This window comes from Mustela putorius, unplaced genomic scaffold (assembly GCF_011764305.1).
Source record: "Mustela putorius furo isolate JIRA1106 unplaced genomic scaffold, ASM1176430v1.1 tig00537350_pilon_pilon_pilon, whole genome shotgun sequence".
Lineage (NCBI taxonomy): Eukaryota > Metazoa > Chordata > Mammalia > Carnivora > Mustelidae > Mustela > Mustela putorius.
The window spans coordinates 3,066,938-3,088,507 of record NW_025422471.1 but is presented as its reverse complement, the minus strand read 5'-3'; the positions used below and the strand labels follow the sequence as shown (position 1 = coordinate 3,088,507).

At 39.5% G+C, this 21,570-nt stretch overlaps 1 non-coding gene across 1 annotated transcript; it reads left to right on the top strand.

Moving 5' to 3' along the window:
- The first annotated feature begins 9,106 nt into the window (after positions 1-9,106).
- Positions 9,107-9,209, top strand: LOC123390474. The gene has a single exon (XR_006605062.1). It is a non-coding gene; the product is annotated as a U6 spliceosomal RNA (small nuclear RNA).
- Positions 9,210-21,570: the final 12,361 nt, after the last annotated feature.

Sequence of the window (21,570 nt, the reverse complement as noted above, 5' to 3'; positions counted from 1 at the left end):
ATAACCTAATGAAATCTAAGATTATGAGTTATAGTACAACTTTATTGGAAAATGGGTATAGTATATACATAAAAACAGGGCATAATAGTTTCTAGTATCTGGTTCATATCAAGGACAGTATTATGAAATAACTACATAATTGTGTTTAAATAAAAAAAATCTTTACATAAGTTGTGTAAGTACAATAGCCTCCTCATAATTTTCCAAAAATGTGGATTCATAAGTCAGAATGCTCTGTTTAACCCTGAAAGTATGACATTGAGTAAATTACCTCACCCCTCCAAAACACCTGTCAAAATAGCAATAGTAAACCCATGTAATCTTTATACATATAATATCCATGTAAATCATTTCAAACTTAAGCATTTAATAAATATTAGTAATAGTAGTAGTTGTAGTCAGTTGTCCTATTTGCAACAAAGGAATGGTCATGCTTACTAGGTAATCCCTGATTTTTCTTCCCCTCACATTCATGAGTCGTGTGCCTACTGATGGGGAGAACCTGTGTGCAGGTTAAGTACAGACTCGTCTCAGCAGCGTCCCGAGGAAGCAGCAGTGCACCAGCTAAATGGCTTACCGTCCACAAGACCAGCATGAAATCTGTTCTGTTGGCCCCAGATTATCGGAAGAATCTAATGAAGATGCAGTCTGTGCACAAGGAAAACGAAGTGACCGTGGCACCTACCATGTTTTCACTCTGCCCATGAGGTTACCTGATTTCTCTAAGTCTTGTAAATTGTGTAACTTACAAATTAGAAATCTTGCAATTTGTAACTCTTGTAAATTTAACTTTGGTGAGACTTTACCATTGACCAGCCTATTATACAATTCACAGCACCTATAGAAGGAGGTAACAATTTGCCGTACTACCTGGAAAACGAAGTACTCTAAAATCTGTCACTATGTCCTTTATTCTGGGGAAGGAAGGTTTCTCCTACAGGTATGCAAATAAGCTAGTCTCCAAATTAAATAGAACTTAAAACAAACTCACATTGAGAATGATTATCTCTTTTGCAAGGAATTTAGATTATGATTTTATATTTCTGTTCTATTTTAAAACATATTCTGAACATAGCTATTTCCACCCTCGGTATCATCAAAAACAGTTTCAAATCAATTTATCAACTCCAGGTTTGCCAACAACTTCCTCAGAGATATAGGACACATGTAATTAAGTATATCGTGTAAATGAACACATGGAAGAATGCAGATGAGGACAGGAGAACAGAAAGCTGAATTATAGCAAATGATGAACCCGATTGTCTGTTTTGGGATCACGAGAGATCACTACCAAACACTCAGTATTTCTTTGTGGATAGCTGGCTGTCCTCCGCTATACTGAAAGCTCCATCTTCCATTACTATCCTCATCCAGGGTGTGACAGTAAAAGCTGACAAAGCACAGAAAAATCTGACTTAAAATGGACCCCAACACTGAACTCCAACTCTTAATTCTACTAATATGTCTCCAGGCTTTTTTTTTTTTAAGATTTTATTTTATTTACTTGACAGACAGAGATCACAAGTAGGCAGAGAGGCAGGCAGAGAGTGAGAGGAAGAAGCAGGCTCCCTGCGGAGCAAAGAACCCGATGCGGGGCTCGATCCCAGGACTCTGGGATCATGACCTGAGCCAAAGGCAGAGGCTTTAAACCACTGAGCCACCCAGGCGCCCCAAGGTTATCTATTTTTAAATTAAATTTCTAGTTTTATTTTTATATTTTAAACCATTCAAAATCTGGGGACACCTGGGTGGCTCAGTTGGTTAAGCAGCTGCCTTCGGCTCAGGTCGTGATCCCAGGGTCCTGGGATGGAGTCCCACATCCGGCTCCTTGCTCGGCAGGGAGCCTGCTTCTCCCTCTGCCTCTGCCTGCCTCTCTGTCTGCCTGTGCTCGCTCACTCTCTCTCCCTCTGTCTCTGACAAATAAAAATCTTTATAAAAAAAATAAATGAAAATGGCTTAGTAATGGAGAACCTACTCAGTGTCAGGCATTGTTCCAAATACTTGACATACATTAACTCATTTAAAAATAATAATAATAATAAAAAAATCTACACCAAAATCTCAGCAAAGTCTTTGGGCATAAGCCCTCACATCAGTTTTACAGTGTTTTGGTTTTAAATTAGATTATTTGGGGAAGCATGTAAAGATACATACTGCTGTTTTATGTAATGACCTAAAGCTTTTCCCCACTTATTTAACTTTTTGATACATAAAATGTTTTGATTTTATGATTATAAAAGACACATAGCTTTATCAACTTTACGGACATTGCTTTTTAAGCATTTTTAAATAGACTATGCTATTTTAGTTTTCCTCAGGATATTTATTTTGGCTTTGTTTTGATTAATGTTACATTCTTACATAAAATAGCATCTGACATGTGCATTTTCACAATAAACCACAACAGACAGTATTTCCTATTTTCTTTTAAACAACTTGAAACTCACATGGTTTCTAAATGGTGTGTCCTTCTCCATTCATCCTGTGCATTTACTGCTTGTCATCTACCTACCGTCCAGGTGACAGACACCTACTTTGACTCCAGTTTGCCTCCCAAGATCAGGGTACAAAGAGATTAGGGTGACACAGGCAACGCAACTAGGGTATGAATTTTAAGGAGGCTCTCATTCTCAGAGCGAGTACCCCACCCTGTACATCAGGCTCTCTGCTCCTCTCTCTGTCTGCCTCTCTGCCTACTTGTGATCTCTCTCTGTAAATAAATAAATAAAATCTTTTTTAAAAATTAAAAAATAAAAGGGGCATCTGGGTGGCTCAGTGGGTTAAAAGCCTCTGCTTTCAGCTCAGGTCATAATCCCAGGGTCCTGGGTTCGAGTCCTGCTCAGCAGGGAGCCTGCTTCCTCCTCTCACTCTCTGCCTGCCTCTCTGCCTACTTGTGATCTCTGTCAAATAAATAAAATCCTTTAAAAAAAAAAAAAAAGAAGAAGAAGTTCTTCCTCCTACGCTAGATGGTCTCCTAAATTAACTTTATATTTTTTACCTTTATATTTAGACATTAGTGCATCTGGAGTCCACAATCATATGCAGGGTTAGCCAGTGTGACTGAGAGGATTCTGTTCACTGCTACTCCATTCTCTCCTGATAATAGAATTAACTGTCTACAACTGTGAGACCTCGCAATAGAGAAGGACTATACACTTGTACTCCACTGACTTTGGGTGTTGTCCACATGACTTGCTTTGACCAAAGTAACATGAGAAGATATGAAATGGAGCAACGTCAAGCAGAGACTCTGAAAGGCATCATATATTTTCCATTTGCCCCTCTTGCCTTCCTACTACCTGCCATGAGAAAAGCAGGCCTCCAGTGACTGCTATTCCTTTCACCTACATTTCACAGGGAGAGCTATATGAAGTGAGCCTGAATCCAAGCCTAGCCAATTTCAGCCGAGGCAAAGATTGATTATCCAATCCAAGGACACGAAAGTTGTGTTGCCACAGCAAAACCTGATTGACAGATACATGAACCCTTTACTTTTCTTCATATAAGGGCACTATTTTTCAGTCAGGGTAACATGGAAAGCATAACAAAAAGTTTCAAAAAGATCTAACTAGATATATTTAAAAATTTCACTCTATCCATGTTAAAGAGCAGTTTTCCAGATGTCAAGCTAATCATAAGCATTTTAAGAGAAACTCTGGTTGGGACACCTGGGTGGCTCAGTTGGTTAAGCCGCTGCCTTCGGCTCATGTCATGATCCCAGCGTCCTGGGATCGAGTCCCTCACTGGGCTCCTTGCTCAGGGGGGAGCCTGCTTCTCTCTCTGCTTCTACCTGCCACTTTGCCTGCTTGTCCTCTCTCTCTCTGACAAATAAATAAAATCTTGAAAAAAAAAAAAGTGAAACTCGGGGCGCCTGGGTGGCTCAGTGGGTTAAGCCTCTGCCTTAGGCCCAGGTCATGATCCCAGAGTCCTGGGATCGAGCCCCGAATCAGGCTCTCTGCTCAGCAGGGAGCCTGCCTCCCCCTCCCTCTCTGCCTGCCTCTCTGCCTACTTCTGATCTCTGTCTGTCAAATAAATAAATTTTAAAAATAAAGTGAAACTCTGGTTTACATTCATTACTAAAGCACACTGCTGTAGTCTTATAACAGGAGCATACCTTGAGGATGTCAAATTCAGTCCTCCAAAAGTGTATGATGGGGATATCGAAACCATAACTGTATAATGCATGAAGTTCACCCAAGAAAACCGAGTCATACTTACAAATTTAAGTTGATCTGTTAACTGACATAATCTGTTTAATTCTAGGATCTGTGTGTAGTCATTTTTCCTAGATCTCACAAAATTCCAACAATATAGGTGGCCAAACCATGATGGATGATACCAACCTTGACACTTAAGAGTGTGTTATTCATTATCCACCTTCTTTATTATTTGAGCCATTTAATATACTTAGTGATTTCAGTGATTTGAGCTCCCCTAGTTAGTAGTTTTGAAAACACACATAGACTATCACAGTAGTCTACTGAGGTAGGGGATATAATTACACAGACATTACTTTTTATTCTTTTTTTTTCCATTTCTCTCCCTTTCCTTCTAAAACTATTTTCTTAACTATTGGGCCATAGTTCAGAAATTTATACTATAAATACTGATGCTTTTGTGAGATTACCTAAATAAAAAGACATTATATAGTTAAAATGATTCCATTGCTCTCATCCTTAAATATACCACAAAGTGAACCAAAAGAACTTAATTCATTTCCCATCATATTTGGCCATTATGTCTTAATTTCATTTTCACAGATTATCAGTGAAAGAATAATAACTATTTCACCTCTCACTGGGTTCACATACTACTATAATAATAATTATCATTTAATGGACAGTATGTGCCACCATAGTGTATTAAAAGTAATTGTCAGGATCACGTAGGTTTTGCTACAGTAACAAATCCTGAAATATCAGGGCCTTACTACTATAAAAATTTCTCATTTATGAAAAACTCTATGCAGCTAGTCAGGGATTTCCCTTCATTTCCTGATGTCTGCCTTCCCAGATTTCTAGGATTGCTAAGGCATAGCAGGAAAGAGAATAAAGAGAGAAAGAAATGTAATAACCCTTAAATGCCTCAGATGGATGTGACACATCACTCCCTCTCACAGTTTCATGCTCTCACACTAATTCTGAATTAGGCTTATGAATGTTGTTATCCTGTCTTTCCAGAAAGTGAAAATAGACTGTCGAACAACCAGAACTGTCTCAACTAAATGAATAAGATGTTTTCCTTTGACATCCACTTCTATTTCCATGTACTCTTAGAGCTTCTATTTACAATCAGTCTCAGACTTCTATTCCAAAATCAGGACTACTTTCACCACATGTCACCAAGTGAATAATCATGGGGTTATGGCACAGTTTTAAATGATAATCTGTTCCCAGAAATAGATTAGCTAACTGGCTATCCTCACAGGACACTTAGCTCTAATTCAACATTTGCTCTAAGACAAGGACTCCAGGAAACTCCTTTTTCTTGGGGCAGGGCTGCCTTGTCCAGATTTAGAAAGGGGACCGTGACTACGGAATCATTAGCCTTAACCATCTGGTGGACCCAGGAATAAATGGAAAGGTTCTAGCAGTCACTATTACAACTGTTAAGTGTAACATGAGCGTTCTTGTAACAATGAAAATTTTAAAAGGCCACTGAGAAGACAGGAATGCACAAAGACAAGAGTGAACAAGGACAGCAAAAGAAGAAGTGAACAGATGAACTGAGTTGCAAACAAACAGAGAGAACCTCCCTGTCTCTAATAATACAGAAGCCCGAGGAAGACTTTTCACTCTCCTATTTCTCTTCTCTCTCTCTTCTTTTATCCTGCTTTGTTTGTTCTTCTTGGGCATTGGTCTTTTTCACCGTTACATGAAAATAGAATTGGACCTTCTCTTGCTTTTGTAAAGCTTAAAAGGATGACTTCAGTCATCGAATTTAGGAAACGTACTAGATTAATCTTTGTGGAGATAAAAGTAATGTAAAATAAACAAAAAATATCCAAGTGTCTCCCTTATTCCTCCCTCATTCCTCTACCCTGACCTGCTTTCTTTCAGACATTCTCTTTGTCACCTCCGTAGAAGCAAATGAATGAATAGGAGTCAATAACCTTTCCTCAGTGTGAGGGATGAAACTACAAAGTCTGGCCTTTAATCTGAACCTCAAAAGAAAGCGTCGTTCGGGCAGGCATATGCTGAACTACTGCACTCTGAAAGCCTGACACGCCCCTCTATCTCACTATTTTTAGCGACAATATCCACTATTTTTAGTGACAACGTTTAATTTCAGCAGTTGATAAAAACCAAATGACTTCACACAACATTACCATTTGAGCATTTTATGTTACCATAAAAGATGCACTAATTACCACAGGAAGTCAGGGACAGCTTTATAGTTTTCTCTATAAATGACATAAAAACACTGGAAACTCTATAGTTGGCATCATTTCGTCACGGGTTCTTTTTCAGATTTATATATAGACCGTTTCCAAGCTCATTTTGCAAAGCTCATGTCTGAAGAATCACGAATGACCTATTTACATTACAAGGATTTCTTTAAAATTGATAAAAGGAGTTTATTTCAGTCCCCAAACAAAAATGTTCACTTGTGCTCAATCACCAGAGAGAGTTTCTTATCCAAGCCTCCAATTTTCAACTTGATTCTTTATCACCAACAGCTCTCTTGCAAGTAGAAAGAATCTAAACCTGGTAACTTTCAATGGCAATGCTACAATGTAAAGAATCTTCCCTTTTGCAGGTACAAAACCTAAATAGGTGAGGAGGAAAGAGTTTCATTTTACTGGATCAGTACAAATGGTTGCCTTGAGATCATAGTACTTCTGGGATAAAATAAGATTGAGTGTTTTAAGGTCTATTTTTACTATGCTGCAATTTAAAAATAAAAATTCTATGCGGCCCTTCATAGAAGAATACTTTTAATAATAAGATCAGAAGGAAAGCAAATGAACATCACACACATTACGTGTATGTTTAGGGCAACACTGGACAAAAACGCAGTTACGTCAAACATGGACTAAACGGGGCGCCTGGGTGGCTCAGTGGTTAAGCCGCTGCCTTCGGCTCAGGTCATGATCTCAGGGTCCTGGGATCGAGTCCCGCATCGGGCTCCCTGCTGAGCAGAGAGCCTGCTTCCTCCTCTCTCTCTCTCTGCCTGCCTCTCTGCCTACTTGTGATTTCTCTCTGTCAAATAAATAAATAAAATCTTAAAAAAAAAAAACATGGACTAAACGCAATCATACTTTGCATGGAGTCTGCTGGTTTTTTCTGATGTTTACCTGTATTCTAGGCACTTTCAAATCCATTTCTTTCTATTTCAAAGCCAAGCTACAACTTGTAAGGTTAGATTTTAGCCCAGAGCTCCGTTACCAGAGGTAGTCCGTGAATACTAGTACACTAATACTAACACAAAAACAATTTTATGCTGAAATGTGTAGAAGTTCAAGAAATGCAACAAAATTGCGAGTGAAAATATCTTCTCATAGGTTTCTAACTTAATGAAATACAATTCTGAGCTCAGAGTCATTAAGTACCCCCTTAATATCATATTCAGTTGACTCCTAAAGAACACGGGTTTGAACTGCATGAGATCACTTATACCCAGATTGTGTTTGATACGGTACAGTGCTATAAATGTATTTTCTCTTCCTTATGATTTTCTTAGTAACATTTTATTTTCTCTCACGTACTTTATGGTAACAATACAGTATGTAATACATTATAAAATACGTGAGAACTATTTATGTTACTGTATTGGGAAGGCTTCTGGTCAATAGTAGGCTATCACTAGTTAAGTTTTTGAGGAGTCAAGGTTATACATGGATTTTCTACTGCTCAGGAGGTCGAAGTCCCTAACCCTCATGTTGTTCAAGGATCAACTATAACTAGTAATGACTGGCAGAACTCGACACTATTTGCTCACTCAAAGTCATGGAGTAGAATAGAAAAAAAAAAGAAAAGAAAAAAAAGTAAAGTAAAGTAAAAGAGCCTGGGCATTAAAAATTTAACTGTTAGTTAGTAACAGTATTGTGAGGTGTAGTTTTTATAAAAGTATGCTGCCAAGTTGTAGTAGTCTTAGAAAGAAATGGATGAATATAGAAAATAGTCCTTCTATGTTTGTCTCATTAGAAAGATTCTCATGTTGACATTTCAAAATGTATACCTCAGATTTTTCACACTAGTATTCCCTAAGGAAGTTGTAGGGGGAGACAAACCATGAGAGACTGTGGACTCTGAGAGACAAACTGAGGGTTTTGGCGGGGGTGGGGGGGGGATTGGGGGTAGGGGGTGGGGTCAGCCTGGTGGTGGGTATTAAGGAGGGCACGTATTGCATGGAGCACCAGGTATGGCGCATGAACAATGAATTTTGGAACACTGGAAAAAATAAAAATTTGAAAAAAAAAACAGTGAAAAATAAGGAGTATTATGCATTCATTACATACAGACTATATGGCACTGCTTTTTGCTCGGAATTCAAGTATGAAATGCATTTTCCTTGCCTTTAAGGATAGTGTTTGGGAGCAAGCAGAAAAACAGACATATAATTCCAATTCAGCACAGTAATTATTAAGCAGGTATGTAAGAAATGTAGAAGTGCCTAAATACTTCTCTCTCAGGGCTTCCACTTATCCTATTTCATAGCAGTTTATTTTTATTGCTTTTGAAGGTGTGCAGATTACAACAAAAGTTATAACTTTCCTATGACTAATTTTTCTTTTTGCAAACCAGCCATGAGTTATAAAGAAGGTTTGGGGACAAATACCAAAAGGAGCATATCATTATCCCATTCGGTAAAATTATACCCCCAAACTTTTCTATTTGGCTTGGAGTTGAATAAAAGTAGAATTGGAAGGGAGTCTACCCAGAGTTTTTTAGGTTGTACACTCTACCCTACTGCCTAGAAAAATGAGTATGTAAAGGTAAAATCCAGTTCACATGCCACATGCAGATCCAGGCATCTTGGCTTCCGTTCTTGTCCATAGGTTTGGTGAATTCAGGTAAAGATTTCTTATGGACTCGTGCCAGCCCTAAGCTTTAGGGCCTCCATTATCAGGCTGTAAGAAGACTGCCTCTATAAGAGATTCCTAGTTTGCTTTGGCAGCTCATACACAAAATTGAAATGATACCGGGAGATTAGCATGGTCCTTATGCTAAAAGGACATGCAAAATTGTGGAAAACTCCATATTTTTACATCCCTTGTTCATGGACAAGAAGAGGTAATTTGTACAAGTGGCCATACTACCCAAATCCATCTACAGATTCAATACAATCCCTATCAAAATGTCAAAGGCATTCTTCACAGAAATGGAAAAAATAGTTCTTAATTTTGTTTGGAACTAGAGATGACCCTGAATAGTCAAAACAGTCCTACAGGGGAAAAAGAGTTGGAGATATCACAGCTCCTGATTTCAAACTATATTATAAAGTCATAGTAGGGTCCTGGCACAAAAACAGACACATAGATTAACAGAACAGAATCAAAGTCCAGAATTAATTTCTAGCATATATGGTCCACTCATATGTGACAAGGGAGCCAATGAGGAAAGGTTGCCCTCCTCTACAAATGGTGCTAAGAAAACTGGAAAAAGACAGAACAATGCAATGGGACTCCTATCTCACACCACTCACAGGCATTAACTTGAGAAGGATCAAGAATTGATACAGTAGAACTTCTAGAAGAAAACACAAGAGACTCATCAGTATTGGTCTTGGCAATGATTATTTTTGGACATGACACCAAAAGTACAAACAATGAAAGCAAAAATCAACAAAAGGGTCTACATCAAACTCAAAAACTTCTGCAGAAAAATAAACAAAATGGAAAGACAGCCTACAGAATAAAAGAAAACTCCCCCAAACTATTTCTCAGATTAGGGGTTAATGTGCAAAATACATAACAATGCACAGAACTTAATAATAAAAAATGACTGACTTAAAAATTGGCAGAACGAAAACATCTTTCCAAGGAGGACATCAAAAAGTCCAACAGGCACATGAACAGATGCTCAGCATCCCTAATCGACAGGGAAATGCCCACCAAAACCACAATGAGATTTTCACCAATACCAGCGAGACTATGTATCATCAAGAAGTCAAGAACAACAGGCACTGACCAGGATATGGTGAGAAGAAACCCTTATACACTCTTAGTGCATATTGATCTAAACACCATGGAAAACAATATTCACTGTCTTCAAAACATTAAAAATAGGTCTCCCATATGATCTGGCAAATCCAGATATATACTGAGTATGTATCTAAAGAAAATGAAAACAGGATTTCAAAGAGATATATGTACTCCCATGTTTATCACAGCATTATTCACAGTAGCTGAGAAATGGAAACAATACATCAATGCATCAAAAAGATGTGTGTGTGTGTGTGTGTGTGTGTGTGTAACATGTATATAAATAATATTACTCAGCCAGGAGAAGGGTGCATATCTTGCCATTCGCCACAACATGATTGGGACTTGAGTACATTATGCTGAGCTAGGTTAAGTCAGAGAAAGGCAAGTACTGAGATATCACTTACATATGGAATCTGAAAAAAATCAAACCTGCAAAAAAAAAAAAAAAAATACAGGGTAAAATAGTGGGATAAAAAGAAGATGGGGGGTAGGGAGATAAGACTGATAGTGTTTAAAGTTATAAACTTGTAATAAGTAGTAAATATGCCAGAGAGATATATCATACAGTATAATGAACAATACTATAATATATATATATAACTATGATGTACAATACTATTATACCATAATTGTGTAATCTGAGAAATAGTACAATGTCAATAATATCATAATATATAATAAACCAAAGTAGCACATGGTATTCCTTAAATTGAAACAATGTTACATGTGAAATTTATTCAATAAGACACATTTATTAACAAAACAGAGTGCCCAGAAATAAAGTCACACATACATGGTTGATTAACTTATGACAAAGGAGACAAAAAAATACTATGGGGAAAGAAAACGCTCTTCAAAAATGGTGTTTGGAAAACTGGACACTTATCTTGTTACAGAACCTGGACTGGATCCTGACGGAAGAACCAAGCAGTACTCAAAGACTTTGGAGGATAGGAGGTTTATGTAGCACCAGTGGGCTGAGAGGAGAGTGATCTCCAAAGGTCTGAACCCCCAGCACAAGCTGGGAGAGTAATTTATACCCTTCTACGCCACATACTTGGTACTTTTGGCATGTGCTGGAAACGGGTAGGGAAGAAGAACCCAGAAGGGCTTTGAGGTAGGGACTGGAATTCCCTTGCTGGTTTGGTTGGCCATGTTAGAGTACAGTTTTTCCCTTATCAATCTTCTACCAAATATATAAACATCAACTCAAACTGGATTAAAAGCTTTACATATTGACTTAGTCTGGTTAGACTTAATATCACACCACTTCATGCAAAATATAAGAACCACAAACTGTCATTCTTTCATACTCTAACCCAACTTGTATGCAAAATACCTTCTCCTGGGGGTGCCTGGGTGGCTCAGTGGGTTAAGGCTCTGCCTTCGGCTCAGGTCATGATCTCAGGGTCCTGGGATCAAGCCCCGCATCGAGCTCTCTGCTCAGCAGGGAGCCTGCTTTCCCCTCTCTCTGCCTGCCTCTCTGCCTACTTGTGATCTGTCAAATAAATAAATAAAATCTTAAAAAAAAATACCTTCTACCAATTCCCTTGGTATGATCAAACATATTGGAAGGCTTAAAAATTAAGTGCAGAGAAGAGAACTGTTAGACAGTGACTTGCTTTAAAACTACCCTAACCCAGAGTATAAAGACCATGTTCTATACTGGATGGTCTTAAGACAGCCAAACACTGGACTCAAAGACTGGCAGGCCCCCAGAAGCAACATGTCTGGGTTTCTTACTTCCTTTCCTTCTATTTGCCAACCTCTTCCCATGGGACACTATTTCAAATTCTACCATCAAGTTGTCCTTGTATTAATAAAAATACTCTGAAGCCTCAAGAAGATCAAGAGAAATAATTTTCATTCTATATTCCACCAAGGGCTTCCCTGATTTCCAGTTTCTAATGTGAGAAATGCTCCCAGTTTTCCCCAGCCCTTTGAGGTAACTGTGGTAGTGCTGACCTTCTCTCTTAACCTTCTGAATAGACGTATCGCAGGGGCCTGACTTTGCTAGTCCCACAAGAATTGATTCCATCTCTATTAAGGGGATTCAGGAAGAATATAATTCATAAGGTTTTCTTCAGAATCCAACTCTGAATGGAACTAATTATGGAAAATCCATATTATCCATGGGTCAAAAAGAATGCTAATACTTTAAGGATCTTTCTCACTAGAGCACCTGGCTGGCTCAGTTAGTTAAGCTACTGCCTTTGGTTCACGTCATGATCCCAGAGCCTTGGGATCTAGCCCCACACTGGGCTCCCTGCTCAGCATGGAGCCTGCTTCTTCTCTCCTGCTCCCCTGCTTGTGCTGTCAGATGAATGAATAAAATCTTAAAAAATAATAATAATGATGATCTTTCTCACCAAAGTCTAGAAATATCTTTAGAACAGTCTCAGGTTTTTGTGTTACTGGCCTATTCTCTGAGCTCCAGCCCTGACCTGTTTGCTAATCCTCTCTAGGCCCTTCCTCGGGACACAAGTTGATCTCATATTTCCCTGAGAAACTGATTTTTTTTTCCTTTTTTCTTTTATATGATTTTATTTATTTATTTGAGGAAAAGCAGGAAGAATGGCAGGCAGAGGGAGCAGCAGGCTCCCCTCTGAGCAGGGAGCTTGACACAGGATATGATCTCAGGACACTGGGAGAGCTCAACTGACTGAGCCATCCCGGTGGCCTTGTTGGTTGGTTTCTCATCAATATCATCAGCTTGACCAAAACCGATCTGTGGACAACAGAAAACAACATGCTAAAGGCTAATCTATGGGGTTAGAATATATTATGTGATGAGTCCTGGGAACAGTCATAAGTATTGGAAAACAAATCATTTTAGACAGTGAGATTGTCTTGAGATGAGTAGAGAATTGTTAGCAAAGTGAGGTTACAGTTTTAAGCAACTCGGTTTAATGCTTAGGGTCAAGGACTTGGCATGAAATAACAAAATGTGCATCCATAGAGGAGTGATACATTAGTAAAAGGTAAAAAGCAAAATAAAACAGTCATTTTAATTGAACCACAGAGCTCAGTGATTACTGCTTAAATACTCACAGAACAAACACAGTTTGTAAGCAAATATACTGAAAGTATTATATGTAGGATAAGAATGAACAAATAAAAAAAATACATTCCCAGAGAAACTAAGAGACAGAGGTGCTGTCTTTCTTAAATGTTTACATTCTGAAGAGCTAGTTCTCCGGTCCTTGAAAAATCCATTTCTGGACTATTAAGCTGACAAGAAGCTTATTTTGCTTCTGAAAAAAATACATACATACATTTCCAAGAGACAGAGAAAGAGCTTACAATTATAGGTTTTTAAAGTAAATGCTCTAAGAAAAGGGAAGGGAGAGATGTTGCTCCCCTTCTTTTCTTTCTTTTTGTTTTTTAGAGATTGGAGAGGGGCAGAGGGAAAGGAAGAGAGAATCTGAAGCAGGCTCGGACACAGTGCTTGATCTCACAACCTTGATATGATGACCGGAACGGAAATCAAGATTTGGATGCTTAAGAAACTGAGCCACCCAGGCGCCCCTCCCCTTATTTTCAAAAAAAAAAAAAAACTAATCCTTTTATTATCTTTTTTAAGATTTTATTTATTTGACAGAGATCACAAGTAGGCAGAGAGGCAGGCAGAGAGAGAGGAAGGTAAGCAGGCTCCCTGCTGAGCAGAGAGCCCGATGTGGGGTTTGATCCCACAACCCTGGGATCATGACCTGAACCAAAGGCAGAGGCTTTAATCCACCGAGCCACCCAGGCGCCCCAAAACTAACCCTTTTATTTTTAATTTATATTTGCCATTACACTACTAAGTCCTACTGGAAGTTTGAAGGCTCCACAAACGACATAAGAACCGTGGTCTTAAGGAATTCACGTTGCTGCTGAGCAATGTGTTCATCTGGTGACTGTGTTCTTTGAGATCGTAACATGGGAAGATGTTAGTAGAGACTGGCAAATATGAATGCAGTGGAGGGGGTAGGGCATTCAACATCCTTTTCAATTTCCTTTGGACTACCTTCCTGCACTAAAGAATCTGTAAGGCTAAGAACCAACTGTGCCCACCCAATTGTGACTACATTTAGAAGGCAGATATGAAGCAAGGACCATCTTCTCTCTTTGGTGATTACTGCTCCCAAGGGACATTAGAGAGGCATCACTGTGGTTTGAAATGATTCATACTTGCCTGTGTGAGGGCATTATGATTTTTTTTTTTAATTTTATTTTTTCAGTGTTCCAAGATTCATTGTATGAGTTTTAAGAGGCAGATGCAGTAGAGCAGGCAGGGTTGGGAGTTGAGATTTCTGATCCTGGATGGAAACAAGGACAGTGAGTTCTGGGATCTAACAATTTACAAGGGAATGCCCTGATTCTCCCCCTTAGCAGAGGCGGCATTTTTGCCTTAAGCACAGTTCACCAGTTCAGTGATCTTGTTCAAAAAGACATTCCTGGTGTCTAGAGCCATTCACACAGCCCCTTCAATAATTTTGTAAGACGTTAATTTCTCCCTTTGCTAAATCTGTTTCTATTTAAAAGCTCTAGAGGAACTCCTGTTTCCTACAACATTGTTTCTGGTCTTAAGGTATTTTATGGGGTTTTAATTGGTCTTTTGTATACTGAAAGTACTAATACAGAAACGTAATAATTATATGGAGAAAAGAGTATCAGTCTAACCAGATTTTATTATTAATCTAGGATATAGGAACCAAAACCATGAATGTTCTTAACTAGCATTTATAATCAGACATTTATTATCTTAATATACGCAGTTATATTTTAGCCTCATTAAAGCCAATAGTTATTTTCTCTGTATAGTGTTTTACATATAACTTACATGCAAGAGCAAAGATAAAGGTGGATAGAGTAGGTATAAATTCAGAGTTCTTTACTCTTTTTGAAAAATTATTGTTTTTAAAGAAGGCAGACAGTAAAGAAATACAAGTTGGCCAAAATTTCAGAGTTAATTATACTGTCCTCTTACAAACCCCATGATTTGCAAAGTAATAAAAGTTACCTCTTGCTTCACAAAACGATTTTGTCAACTAAAAAGCTTGGGGCTGTAGCTCATGACCTGGTTTAAGCAACAAACCAAAACATTTTTAAGTTCAATACACAGTGTACCAAAATTAGTTTAAACACAAAGAATAAAGGGCAACTATAGATTTTGAGAATGTCCTTCTTCACTCATATTTCATGCATATTCAATTTACTAAGCATGGATGCTTATGGAATAGAAGAATAATACAGATAAATATACTTCATGTATAAAGCATTTTTTAGCAAAGGCCAGTGATGAGCATTAAGAATCCTGAGAAATAGGGGCACCTGGGTGGCTCAGTGGGTTAAAGCCTCTGCCTTCAGCTCAGATCATGATCCCAGGGTCCTGGGATCGAGCCCCGCATCGGGCTCTCTGCTCAGTAGGGAGCCTGCTTCTCCCTCTCTCTCTGCCTGCCTCTTTGCCTACTTGTGATCTGTCTGTCAAATAAATAAAATTTTTTTAAAAAAAGAATTCTGATAAATATTACATCTCTGGACTTCCTGGGAAGAGGGCAGAACAGTAGGATCCGAAGCTCACCTCTTCCAATGGAGGATACACCCAGATAACACGTACATCCGTGTGAATGACCCAGAAAACAACCTGGCAGGACAGACTATTTACAACTAAATATAGAGAAGAGGCTGCACTGAAAATGGTAAGAAGAACAGTGATGCCAGCCAGAACCAAACCGACCCAAAAGACTGTCCAGGGAGGGAGGCGGCCCACTGCAAACACAGAAGAAAGCAGCAGACCCCAGCCCAGGCACCTCACACATGGGAGACCAGCAATAAGATGATACACCCCCCTGACATGCAGCTTTGAAAACCAGAAGACCTTAATTTTGCAAGTTTTGACAATCAGTTTGGCTTAACACCTGGAACTTTAAAAATCAATGGCTCTGTTCTGGGAAATGCAGAGGACAACAGAAAATGGAGTCCCTGCCCTTAAAAAAAAGACAGCATAACAAGCAAGGTAGCGGAGATACAGCTTGGACTCAATAGTTTGAAAAGTTCCTGTGGTGTACGAGAAGGACATTTATTTCCTAACCTCAAACAGTGCTGGAGGGGCAGGGTGACTTCTCCCAAAACAAAAGAGCCGGTGGCACCACTTCCCTCCACCCACACACCCCAGCCTACAGGCCCGGACACCTGCAGAACCTATAAGAACACTCCCCACCCAGCTTGCCAACAGTGTGCCCTTTCCCCACACCCTTCTGTGGATCCCCCCTCCCATCCCAGCTCCAAGCAGGCTGCACAGGAATTCTACAAAGCAGTGACAGGTGCTCTCCCAGGGCAGAGCAGCACATATGTTACTAACTTCGTGTTCCCCCCAAACCCTGTGCACCCACCCCCTCCAACACACCCTCAGCCGCAGTCCATCCACAGCACCATAGCACCCCAAGTTTGGCAGCATCCAAGCAGCCCTGAGAGAGGCCTGCACCCCACCAAACAGACTCCTGCCCTGGGGAGAGGGGAGGAAAACCACACACACCAATAACACTGCAGCTGCAGAAGTCTGCTGGGGACAAACATCTGGTCCCAGTGCAGGACCCACTCACCAACAAAAGCCACTCAGAGGACAACACAGAGAGTACCCAGTGGTGCACTGTGACTGCAGCTCTGGCAAATGCCTGATCTGATCTAAGGCAGCCCCAGACTAGCCCATGAACAATACAGGGGCCAAACCTTCCCCACAATAGGCAAATAAGGCCATTGCAGATGACTGGGTTGAAGGCAATCTGGAGAGAGCCCTGATGTTCCAGGTTCTGGAGAATGGGGGACCCTGCACAGCAGGGCACCATGAGACCTCTTCTTCATAAGAACACTACTTCCAAGAGCAGGAGACATAGCTGACTTTCCGAACACATAGAAATAGGCACAGAGAGTTAGACAAAACAGGAGGCAAAGGAACATGTCCCAGATGAAAGAAGAGGACAAAATCTCAATAAGAAATGGACACAAGAAATATGCCTGATAAAGTAATGGTCATAAAGTTGCTCATTGGACTTGAGAAAAAAGTGGAGGACCCCAGTGTGACCTTCAACAAAGAAATAGAACATATAAGAAAGAACCAAGCAGAGGTGAAGAAACCAAGCAGAGGTAAAGAACTTAGTAACTGAAATAAGAAACACACAAGAGGGAATAAACAGTAGCCCAGGAAGCAGAGGAATGGATCAGCAACTAGAGAAATGGAAAGTGTTCACACTACACAGGAGAAAATAAAAGAATAATAAAACATGAGGACAGAATAAGGGAACTCCACAACACCATGAAGCCTAATTATATTCACACTGTAAAGATTACAAAAGGGGAAAAGGGGGCAGAAAATTGATTTGACGAAATAATAGCTGAATACTTTTTTATTCTGGGGAAGGAAGCAGACCAGATCCAGAAGGCAGAGAACCTCCTATAAAATCAACGCTGGGAGGTCCACACCAAGACACACAGTAATTAAAAATGGCAAAAAAACTAGTGATATAGAGAGAACTTTAAAGGCAGCAAGAGGAAAAGAAAACAAAAACAAAACAAAACAAAAACCTGTTAGGGTCTGTGATCAAAGGAGCAAAACTGATACAAAGCAAAGGTCAAGCAAAGCTTTATTTCCGCCAAGCATCGAGAATCAAACTGACCGGTCAGGGCTGCCTCTTACAGAGAGGGCGACCCCTCCCTGCCTTACAGACTAACTTTTTAAAGGGCAAAGGCCATGTGGTTGAGCCTGGCCACACACAGGTGGCCAATGAGATTGTAACACACAGAGAAAGTTGAATAGTCATGCTAGGCCACACATGGGTGGCCAATTGAATTACAATTTACCCTACAGTAGCTTTTTGAACTAGCCTATCACCTTGGTCAGAATTGGTGCCCAAAAGGCAGGGCCCACACTCCTTGCTAGCTAGGGAGACAATATGCACACTCCACTGTTTGGATGTCTCCACCTGGCCTGACTCGTCCTTTTTTCCTGGACTTGCTTCTAAGTAAGTTCCCCTGTTGGGGGGGGGGGTGGGCAGGGGCAGGGGCAGGGGCAGTTTAGGTTTTACTGCATAAACAACAAAATCACTGTTTAACCAAGATGGAATCGCTCTGGCTAAATAGGCCCTTACAAAAACAGGACCCGAAAGTAGAGATATTTGCTAGTATCAACTAATAGTCAATGATCATAAAATATTTAACTTATTATTAAATATCACTTTTGTATTCATTATCAGCAGCAAACAAAATAGTACAGTGATTAAATATTACCATACTCCTAATGTCGGTGCTTTTTGGGAAGTGAAGGAGGGAGTTTAAAAAGGGAGGAAAGTATAAGGAGAGATTACAGATGATAGAAGTCAATAAAACAAAACATCTCAGAGCCATGGATATCTACCTGGCATTATATATTTGTTCTCTCTGGATTATTTTTCTATCTTCCATATATTTGAGCCAATCAACTATTCCTGCTCAAATAATGTTAATTTCTATAACATATATGAAATTTTAAGAAAATAATGCTTGTTTTTCTTGAAAATTCATGACAATTATAACTTCCCTAGGAGATAATGTAGAATATGGTACCATTTTATAAACATAGATAGAAGAAAAATCAGCCTCCTGATTTTGTAACTACAATAAGAGTTTGCTAAATATTAATATTTGTACTATATTCCCTTGGTATTCTCTGAAGTTTTTCCACATGCATGTATCAGATTTGAGAATAATTTTGATCATTTAAGAAATTTATATGGAACAATTCTTGATGCCACTGTTCAAACTTGCGACTCACAGAACCGCAGGTTGAAGGTTTCTATCACACACTTTTCAGGTCCCCTGACTGCCTGCACCTAATTTGATGGAGGAGGTTCATTTTTACTCTCTTTCCAGAGACAGACATGTATATTATCTATTGCTTTGCTACACAAATATTCTAAATAGGATTTGGATAGGGAACCTGAAGGACTCCATAAAAACTTATTTTTTGCTCCTTTTTCTGCTTCTTTTCTTACTAGGAACTCTACCTCCACCAGACTTTACACATGCTTTGCAACACAAATAGCATAGGTCTTCCTTGTAGAGGATATCCCCCTTGTAGGGAATAAAAAGTTAATGATTTCTCTAGAACAAATACCATTTAAGGAAGGACCTGGTAAGAATGACCTGAAGAAGCTGTCACAAATGTCTTCTAGACCAAGGCCCTCTGGCTCCAAGGAATAACACCAGGTTTTTGTATTGATTCTAACTGGTTCCTGGATGCCTAAGGGGACATGTACATCAGACCATCATCCTCAATAAAAACCCCAGAGGCCCTGAACAAAGACCACACTCAAGTTCCTTTCTAAGTCTTCAGAACACTCCATCTGTATCTTCAGTAAACGGCTTTCATCCCCTGCTGGCTCACCTTTGATTTCCACTGCATTGCATTCCATTCCATTTCACTCCATTCCAGCCAAAGACCCTTCTGGCTGCTGCTGTAGGATTCCCCTCTGGGTCCCTGGACCCTGTTCCCCTTCTCTGAGCCTGCCTGTATCACTCGGAGTTCTGTTCTTTATCTTTGCATACTTAGTATATCTCAAAAAGTACTACTACATTCCAGTATAAAGAGAGCTAATTCATTCAAATACCTGCTAAGTATCCTATCCATTATATAGACCTTAGTTTTAAAAAAGAATCCTAGACTCAATTTTGCAGGGAACCGAGCGATACCAGGAAAATATGATTAATGTGTCATGTCAATTCTGCTAATTAATATGCAGCCTCTAGAAGAATTATGTGGTATTTTTATGTCACCTCTAGTGAGGACATGCAAATTATGGCTAAGATTAAGGAACACAAACCCGTTAGTCCGTCCTGATTCCTGCATGCTCAATGGACTGCATGTGGGGCCAAAGGTCCAAGGTTTGCTTAGCTGACAACTGAGATTTAAAGAAAACCAACAAAAGGAAACAAGCCCCAAGGAGCACTGTGCTTTGCCAGCTCATGGTGCTCTTTTAGGCCTACCTGGTTTTGTGAGCGACGTGGAGCGACATTGGCTTTATTCTGCCTTGTTATCAGCCTCCAAACAACACTAAGCAGTGGGTGATGTCCCAATCTTCCCTCCTTGTCACCTATGAGAAAGCTGGAGTTTTAATCTTCTCTCCTCCATGAGGCTCTCAAATATCTTTTTGTGTTGACAGCTTGATCTTCTGGTCCTGCTCTCAGCATGGCTTTCTGTTTCATTCTGTACTCAGAGACTTTGTACCAAAAACCAGAAAAGGACTCAACTGACGAGCTTGAGCTGGATAGTGGTGTTAGTTTCAAAACTAAATTGCATTTCTATAGGGATGTGTGTTCCTTTGTGGTTAAGGTAAAATGTGCTTAAATGCCAATGGTTCATTAATGTCGGTACCATTCTGGAGGAAATAAAAAACAGTGTCTTACTTCACATAATGCTCTGGAACACCACAATTCTCTCATAAAGACTAGCAGGGACTAAATATTTTATAAATTATTACCAATAATTTGCCTATGCACTTTATGAAAACCAGTAATATATAATGACTTGTTTTGATACTCCATTTATTAGGGCCACCAAAAAAGTAAAAAAAAAAAAAAAAAATAGAACTATTTGTTCTAATTAAAGGTGAGATAAAGATTCTGTGCCCTGTGATTACAAAATTTTATTTATTGAAATGTCCTATTTAACTTGAATGTAAGAAACTAATCACCCAACTAAATGCCATCAAACAGCCAGGTCGTTGTTTTGGACAATGTTTTGGATTGGACTTCTCCACTAGAGTCAAAATGATCAATGACTCTACACATATCTCCTCTAGGTAGTTTCCAGCCTGGGAAACAAAATAAAGCCTTGGAGTGACTCCCTGTCCCACCATGTAGACCATTCAGGCCCTCCAAGGTCCTAGCCTCAAGGTTCAGAGATCATTTATCTTATCTCAATCTCCATACAGACGGAATCTTTGCCTTGAATAATACCTTTTTGAGTAGGACAGGCAGGGCTAGGTGGGGAGAAATAGATAGGGAGCTATGTATGTAATCAGACTCAAGAAATCCCCAAAACGTGGAGGTGTAAAGAAACCAGAGATCAGGGATTGCACCAGACCACCCTGCCATAGACATCTGGGGTTGGGGGAGGGGTCTTTTTTAATGACAGTCACTTGTGATCAACAAAGAATAACCAGACCCTAAAAAGAAGTAAGCCATTAAATATGTTCTCACCAGTCCTTACTCAAACCAATATGTCTCAAGAATGTTAAGGCCACAAGCTCCGTGGTCAGTTCTCAGTAGAAGACAGTCAGTGGAGACCCACGTTGGCAACACTGTTGGGACCTCTCTCACTGCTGAGAGTTTCTTCTGTATCCTCACTTAATGCAACTCTATCATTTTACTCACTCTCTTTTATCCACAAGATTTGTTCTTCG